The following is a 9,369-nucleotide window of genomic DNA, read 5'->3' on the forward strand; positions in this document are numbered from 1 at the left end:
GCTGAGTGTGCAAGTGAAAGACAAGCCACAGAGAAGAGATTGGCAAATCCATGAGGAAGTACCAAAGTCGAGGAGTAGAAAGAAAATATCCAAATATAAAGGGTACAGAGGAAAAGCATAGTCAATATGAGTTCATTCATTCACTCAATACGAAATTCCTGTGTGTCTTCCAAGTCACAGGCAATCTGGGCACTGCCTGGCTTAGTGATGAAGCCCCAGTGTATGTTCAATAAGGTCTACCTCGGCTCATTTTCTGGTGTGTATTTAAATCTCCTTTGTTGTATGAAGAGGTTGGATGAGATAATTGTATATAACACAGTCACTGAGCCTACCTGACATTTCTACCCTTTCCCAGCTACAGGCCTGTGGTTGGGTTGAAATTTACTCTTTCGATCTTTCAAGAAACCCCCGTGCCCAAATCATTCACTCTAAAAAAGGTACTAAATTCTGGCACCCCTGAGCCTCAAGCATGTGTCAGTCTGCAGGGCTGCTTTCTTTCCACGTCCCCAGCAAGCATGATCTGTAGATTACTCCGTGACAAATGATATTTCTTCTTTAAAAATACTTACATATTACAGCTAAAGTAAATGACCATAGCAGTGAGCTAACCATCTATTGGGAGATCACATATCCCATGAACCAGCCAATGTGAGACAAAAAAGAGAATCAGCTGAATTAACTATGTCGCTATTCTAACATTTGCTTTGACAGGAAGAGAAGACTGCTCCACATAGCATCCACCTTTGAGTAAGCCCTCAAATCATTGCAACAAAGTTGGCGGCATCCTAGATCTGGGACTGTGAGAAGCCACTACACCGACGCAGGGGCCTTAGGGAAAACATTGCAAACGTAGTGACTAAGCTGAAGGGTCTGTGACACTTCACACCATTCAGCCAGGCCATGCTGTGTATGATTTCTCATGGCATATGAAATGAACTACAAGAGCTCTTCTACTGCTAGGGTATCTAGCTTGCCAACAAGCCAGGCATGCTCGAATTTATCCAGTTGGAAGGGTCTCATTTGTTTATTAAACAAGCACATATAGAGGACCTGTAAGGTGACAGAAAGCTAAGTTATGAATGAAATCGAAACTCTTGAGGCTTACATATGAGTGAAAGAAGAAAGGCATAAACAAAGAAGGAAAGAAAGGAGGGAGAAGAACAGTCTTTGGACCTGTCATCTAAAATCAACCAGGTTTCTATGTGGGAGCCAGAAGGTGATGTGCCATGCAGAGGTCAGGTGGCGGTGGCCAATGAGTTACTTACTGCCTCATACTTTATAGACTCATGTATCCTCCTCACTGGAAAGGATGCTGTGTTTCAACACTCACTGAGAAGATGATGGAACAGGGAGGTAGACGTCTCTGAACTCACACCCAGGATTCTCTGCACAGGGACATTCCCGTTTATTTGCTGAATAGTGTTTGCCAAATAATTATTTGACAAACACGAACTGAGCCAGTGGTTTATATTTTCAGAGAACTGTGGTGGCTGTTCTCTAGAGATCAAATTTCCTGCAGTAGCATTAAAAGCAGGAAGGCTGTGAAGTAAGCAGAGGTCTATCCTGGGCTAACGGTGAAGTAAGCAGAGATCCATCCTGGGCTAACTGTGAAGTAAGCAGAGGTCCATCCTGGGCTAACTGTGACACTGACTTTCATATAAATGGTGAGAAGAGAAAGGAGAGAGATTCACCCAGCAAGGCTAAATGGAAGAGAGGAAGATAAATGAAATCTCAGGACTCAGAAAAGTCAAAAGGATGATGATGTAAGCTCAGCAAAAACACTGCAGGGATGGCCATAGGGAGGGAGACCTGGAGGAAACTACAGTAGCCAAGGAGAAGCAGAACATGTTTCTGCTCACCCTCCTCACATGTTTAGGCTTCCAAGAGCCGAATTGCAGAGGAGAAATGCTTCTATGCAAGGCTCACTTAGGCTCTGTACTGGCTGGTTTTGTGGGTCAGCTTCACACAAGCTAGAGTTATCACAGAGAAAGGAACCTCCCTTGAGGAAATGCCTCCATGAGATCCAGCTGTAAGGCATTTTCTCAATTAGTGATCAAAGGTGGGAGGGCCCATTGTGGGTGGTGCCATCCCAGGATGGTAACCCTGGGTTCTATAAGAAAGCAGCTGAGCAAGCCGGGGGAAACAAGCCAGTAAGTAACATCCCTCCATGCAGTAAGTAACATCCCTCCATGGCTTCTGCATCAGCTCCTGCTTCCTGACCTGCTTGAGTTCCATCCAGTCTTGACTTCCTTTGGCGATGAACAGCAGTGTGGAAGGGTAAGCTTTCCTCCCCAACTTGCTTCCTGGTCATGATGTTTGTGCAGGAATAGAAACACTAAGACAGGCTCCCTTTACACACTCTTTGCTTTGACACACCACCGCTCAAACAACATCTCTCAGGACCTCATGCTAAGATACCCATGAGCAAGAAAGAAATTGACCAATCTGGCAAGGGCATTTGGTTGTGGGAGGGACTTTGCTTCTGTTGTTATGCAACACAAGCAGAAATCATCTGTTCTCCATCAGGTGCTCCACCAGGGAGTCATGAAGCTCTCATGCTCACTGTAGGGTGTCAGATAGGTAATACTAGCAGCCATAACCTGAGAAGGACATAGAAATCTTGGGCTCAGGGGTTTGATTGCCTCCAAGAGCTAAGTCACCTAGACCAAGACAAAATCTAGTCAGGTTGAGAGATGTGCTGAGTGGTGAGGAAGGATATGCCCCCTTGGTGTCCGCTGACCAGCCCTGAGCTCAGCATAGTAACAACAGCTAAAATATTCCCATTAAACCTTCACAGGTGAGGTCCAAGCCCAATGGATTCAACAGTAGATATTGCCAGTAGGGCGAATCAATGATAAGCAGTAAGGAAGATTGAATGGCCCTAAAGTGCTCCACCTACAATCTCTCATCAGAGCACTCATGACTCCCAGCTGATAAGAATTCTAGGTACTGTTGATCTGAGCTAAGTGACCTTCATCTATAAGTTGCTTCGAGAGAAACTCTCCCAGGGAGAAGCATATGAGCAGTTAGTGGTCTTTGTAGAAACAGGGCAACGCTTGGATCTTCATGTTGCAATGTGGGACAGGTCTGAAAGAACATCCCTTTCTCCACCCACCCACCCCTTCTTCACCACCACATCGCAGATAAATATCCTGAAAAGAGTATAAACTTCTGGGGCTGGCAAGATGGCTCAGCGAGTAAGAGCACTGACTGCTCTTCCGAAGGTCTTGAGTTCAAGTCCCAGCAACCACATGGTGGCTCACAACCACCCATAATGAGATCTGATGCCCTCTTCTGGTGCATCTGAAGACAACTACAGTGTACTTATTGATAATAATTAAATCTTTTTAAAAAAAGAGTATAAACTTCCCAGTGAAATTCTGTCTAGACATTAATTTCTGAGCCCATAGACTAAGAGGGTTGAGTGTGCATACATACCACATGTCAAAAACCAACAGGATAGGAAGGAGAGAGCACTATAGCCTTCTGTCTTGGCTTCTTCTCCACTTCATCAGATCTAGTAACTATCTCCAAAACCGAGATTGACAATCCTCCATGCCTTGTTCCGAATCGATGAGATTATTCTACAATAGAATTTTACATACAACCCACTTCTTCTATCACAAGTGGCCGATAAAGAAGAAGGGAAACACATTTCAACAACAGAAAGTTAGCGTCTTGGTTTCATCGCTGGAGACTAGCCCATGAAAAATGGTTAAGAAGAGGAGATCACTAGCGGGGAAATGTCTCTAAGGAAGTCCTTTAACTTCCACAAGCCTGTTTCCTAACCCGTTTTTTAAATTTTCTTTTCTGTTTCCTAATCAATTTAAAAAGCATTATCTGATCTGCTTCTGTAAGACATCTCTCCTGGGGTTCTAAAAACAATTAAATGAGGTCATGTAACACAACTTCTCTGCATGGTATACACCGTGCCTATATCAAGTATCAAATCAGATACTTGCAAACATACCCTGAGAACTCTAACAAGTAACAAAAAGGTACAGTGATGATTATAACATAACACATCTGATATGTAACACTATACAATTTTTTTTCAAAGCTTTAGCCTGTCTCCTTAATAAGAAGAGACCCTATCTCTCCCATTTCACTTAACCTCAAAACAATACTAATGCAGTACTTTCCATTGCGTAAATGCTGTAATGGTTTCGCTGAATGCAAAGCAGAGGTCCAGGGAGTAATACTGTGCCCCTCCACCTTGTGACTGCCAGAAAGTTCAACTGCTTTTGTAAAATCCCTTGAGTGAGACTGGGCTTTTGTTTTGCATCAGACAGAAAAAGGAAAGGGAGAACTGCCTTCCCCCCCGAAGTCATCAGAAGTATCATCCACAGATTTCAAATGCATCCCTTTGTCTGAATGTGTCCCAACCAAAACCTACTTCTAACTACATGGTATCTCAGGATGCTGGTGTATGTGACCCAGCTCCATCTGTACCTTATTAAAAAAAAAAAAAAGGAATTGGGGCTGCATCTATCCTACACTAAAACTTTTTAATGGAACAGAAATCCTTTAAGGATTATCTTAAACCTGGGCAATATTGTTAAGTGGGACCCGAATTTAGCCAAATAGCTGTATGGTTAGAAAAAGCCATCCATCTTCCTCCTCACGATGATCCCATGAATCCCAGTTTCTGCAGCACTGATCCACTTCAGTGTTGGCCCATGTACTATGAGTATATTAATTGACGGAAATACAAAAACTACTCAGAAATGCCAGTGTGTCTCAACATGAGAATGGTTTGCAAACTCCATCAGTGTCATCTATCCCCCTGAATCTCATCTTTATGAGGACTTAAATCATGTACACCTTTTCAGCTGGATTGAGGTAACTTGTCTTCTTCCTCACACCTCCTCCTTCTCTGTGCCAGCGTCCTGTCCCTGTTGCTTTCCCAGAGTTACCTTAAGCCTTACTTCTTCCTGCCACACATTGCTTCTAGAACCCAACTCACTTAAAAACTTGGAAATACACCCCTTATCCAATGAAAAAAGCCTCTGTAGAAGCCAAGTCAGAAAATGTGACCAGCTTTTGTGCCTTCCTGCAAGCTGTTTGCAAGGCACAGGCAGCACCATAATATAAAGTTGTAATAATCATGTAATGATTATCTAATGCACTAAGTAGTTGTTGGTCTTTAAGTGACAGTTCTTCATTTTACAGAGAAGATACGTTGCCAAATAGAATTCACTCATTCCTGTTTAAAAAAAAAATGTCATTTCTTCCCATTAATTATCTACATTAACACTATGCTGGAAGTGTTTTTTCCTTGTCCACATCTTCTCTTTGTTCATAATAGAGACACTGTGCTCAGAAGTTGGGTGCAGATCCCCTTGAATTGCAGCAGTTGGGTTTCATTTGACTTTTATAGAGTACCGAAAAATGTCACTGCTGAGTTCTATCCCTTTAATGACTTCTCTATGCTAGAACAGTGTGATTGAAGCAGTATGCTGAATTCTTTGTGGTTGATTATGTGTGCCTTTTTAGGAAGGTAGCTGGGTTTTTTGTTGTCATTGTTTTGTTCTGTTTTGTTTTGTCTTGTTGTTTTTACAAGGTCTGAACTGGCTAGCTTTGAAAAAATAACAGGGGGGTGGTAATTTTAGAATTTCAGCAAACCAGGGAAATGGTTACATTTGAATGAAAAGTTCAGAAACATTGCCACATTGTATCACATAGGTAATGGTCAAGTTTAGGTTAAAAAGAAAAGGCTTCGAACCTCCCAGATGTTGTTTGTCACAATGTGAACACTACAGCTGTGTGAATACACAGGATCTCATGAGAAGGGTCCAAGCTAAGGAGCAACACTCTCCTGGTTCCTCAGACCAAAGAGTTAACGTGAGCACACCCACCATGCTGCTGTCCAAGGTAGCACTTCTGTTTTCTTTTCTCCAACCTCCTTCTGGGTATCATATTGAGCCCTGATGTTCTAAATAACTAGACTTGCAATATGCCACCCACATTGAGTGATAATTAAAGGCATGGTCAGACATACCTAAATTCAAATTCCAGCTTTATGACTTACTAGCAATATGATCAAAATGCTAAATCTAATACTCGGCTTTTCCTTCTGTGAAATTGGAGGGGTGGTAGAAGTTTCTATTTCACAGGCTTATTTAAGAATAAATGAGATAAACAGGTAATGGAAAGAATACAGCCCAGAGAAAAGGTCCAGGCATTGTGTTATTCTAGCCAATATTTGACTGCTTAGAAGTCCAGATACCACCCAAATATACCAACTGCAAAAACATCACTGGTATTTTCTTTTTTACCGCAATTGCAAGGACAGTTGAGGTTGTGAGTAGGCAGACATCTTTGAGCCAAAACCAATTAATGGAACAGGTTCTGGTCCTTGCTTTGTCAATAACTGGGTGAGCTCATGGAACTGACAAGCCTTTCTCTAGGCTTCGAATTCTTCATAGATAAACCAGGGGTGACAATATCACTTATGTTCCACAGGAGGTGATGGAGACAAGTAGGATGACATAGATGGTGGTGCAATGAAACTTCAGAGTGATGAGAGAATGTGTTTATGCCATGAAACCTGCAGCAAAGAGAAATAATCAAAGGAAAAGTCTAGAGCCGTGGTTCTCAACCCACCTAAATCTCAGACCATTTAATACAGTTCTTCATGTTGTGGTGATCCCCAACCATAAAACTATTACTGTTGCCACTTCATAACTTTAATCTTGCTACCATTATGGATCATAATGTAAACATCTGATATGTGACCCCAAAAGGGTCACGACCCACAGGTTGAGAACCTCTGGTCTGTAGGATGCTCTAGTCCACACCTGGAATCAGATCCTGAGCTTCCCTTCTCTCTAGATAAACAAAAAATACTATATCAACCGAAGCAGGGATTCTTTGCTGAAGTCTTGTATTATCTGAATTATAATTTCCTGTCCAATCATATCTGGTCATCATAATCTGCCCTGGTGAATTATCCTTCTTACAGCAAAACTATTAATTAACATGAATGCTATGAGGAATACTCAACAATCAAATCTCTCCTGTCTCGCTCATCTTTGTGTCCCAGGGATCAGAGAAAGAATTTGGAATATTTTATTTTCTGGTCAAATTAATGAGTAAAAGAGAAGGAGAGGAAGAGAACAAACTGGTAAGGAAGCTGACCCGTTTCTAGTTCTGTTCCTAAGCAACAAGCTGTGAGCCTCGCCATATGGAACTGGATCTTACGTACCTCATCTGTGAAATATGGATAACTATATATCATCTTTTCACATAGAAGGCTGGAAGAAGTAAAATCTTATTTTATAGACTAACAATAGAGCTGCTAAGACCAAGTCAGTGACAAAGGTGACGCCAAGCCAGGATCCCAGGTTTAAGTCTTCACATTGTTTTCTGACTCATTCTAAGATGTAAAACCCTCTGGAGGAGGTAGGACACCACCTACTTGATGAGAAGGTGCAGACTGAGGCATGGAGACTTCACGTGACCAGAGGCATGGGGAAGTCATGTGAACAGGACCTAAACATGCTGAGGTCTCAGCCAGGTCTTCTCTCTTAGACCAAGCTGTTACAATGTTACTTTACAGCTTCCTGTGAGAATAAACATAAGCCTCCTTCGCAATAAACACATTTAAAGATAGAGAACCCCCTGCAAGACCAGGTCCAAATCCCTTTCCATTGATCTCTTTTATCTTTATGATTTTACTCCTAATTTGAGCTTAATTTCTCATTATTTTTCCCACCTTGAGATGGATATATAGATATGCCAATATGAATATATAGATAGATACATTTTGCTCATTTTCATTCTTGTCTAAGGCTTGCATTTAATGCTACGAATTTATTTCTAAGCAGAGTTTATCTCTATTCCCCTAAGCTTTTGATAAACAGCATTTACATTAGCATTCAAAATAATCTGCAATTTCTTCATTGACAGAAGGGTTATTCTAATAGCATGGTGCTCAATTCCAGGACATTGAAGAATTTTCTAATGTTTTACAGTTGCTTTCATCTTGAATCCCAGTGGTTAGAGAAGATCAAAATTTTAAAATCAGTTAAGATGTGATTTTTTTTTTATCTTAGCACACAAGTTTGGCAAATTTTCTATCTGTACTTGAAAATAAGATACATTCTCATCATGGCTGCTTACAACGTTCTATACAAGAATAAAGTTTATGTAGATTTTCCATGGTTTTTTTCCTGTACATATACTACTTTTATCATTTACGCTATCAAGTTAATATGTTAAAGTTTCCCTCTGTGACACAACGGTGTTGGCATCTTTTCCTGCTCTCTTATTTTTAATCAGTCTTTAATCATGGTTGTGATTTTTTTGGTGTGTGTGTGTGTGTGTGTGTGTGTGTAGCCAGAATGTCACATAGCCCAACCTTGCCTCAAATTCATTATGTACCTTTGAACTCCTGATCCCTCTGTCTCTATTTCCTTAGTATTAGGATTATAGACATGCACCATTACACCTGGCTCAAGCTGTGTGTGATGCATGTGTGCTTGTGGTGTGTGTGTGTGTGTGTGTGTGTGTGTGTGTGTGTGTGTGTTGCATATCTGTGTGTATGTACACCCATATATACATATGAAAGCCAGAGGAAGGTGTTGTCTTTTGTCATGCTCCACATTATCTCTTTGAGACAGGGCTCACAGTGAAGCTGGAGTTAGGCTGGTGATCATCAAGCCCCACTGATCCTCCTGTCTCCACCATCCACAGAGCCGGGGTTTCAGATATAGTGGCTTTTTGGTATAACTCAGATCCTCATTCTGTGTAGCAAGCGCTCTTAACCACTGGGCCATTCCCAACCGAAGCACTTACTTTTCAATTTCAGACTAGGTTGTAGGTTTGTCTATCTTGTTTAATGTCCCTACCACACTGGTTTGGGGTTTGGTTTGGTTTGGTTTGTTTTTTTTTTTTTTTCCTTTGTCATTGTGACTGTTAATCTTGGCTGTAAACTCAGTTGGGCTAAGGCTAAGAGACATGTAGGAGATTAGTAGTGCACACTCCTGGGTGTGTCCATGAGAGCCTTATCTAAAGAGCCTAAAAATCAAAAATGAAGTTCCCACAAGGATAAAATTCTGCATCAAAACAATAACAGGTACAGCCTGGGAGTCTCTAGCCTACTGATTTACCCTGGCGCTTTCAGATTTTACAGCCCCTACTGTGAAGAAGACAATTTCTTCAGATGAATTACACTGATCTGACATACAACCTGAAAGAAATTAGTATTTTAGCCGGGCATCGTGGCGCACGCCTTTAATCCCAGCACTCAGGAGGCAGAGGCAGGCGGATTTCTGAGTTCGAGGCCAACCTGGTCTACAGAGTGAGTTCCAGGACAGCCAAGGCTACACAGAGAAACCCTGTCTTGAAAAACAAAAAAAAGAAAAA

The sequence above is a fragment of the Mus caroli genome, unplaced genomic scaffold, assembly GCF_978045245.1.
Source record: "Mus caroli unplaced genomic scaffold, Mus_caroli_1 scaffold_19, whole genome shotgun sequence".
In the NCBI taxonomy this organism is placed as follows: domain Eukaryota; kingdom Metazoa; phylum Chordata; class Mammalia; order Rodentia; family Muridae; genus Mus; species Mus caroli.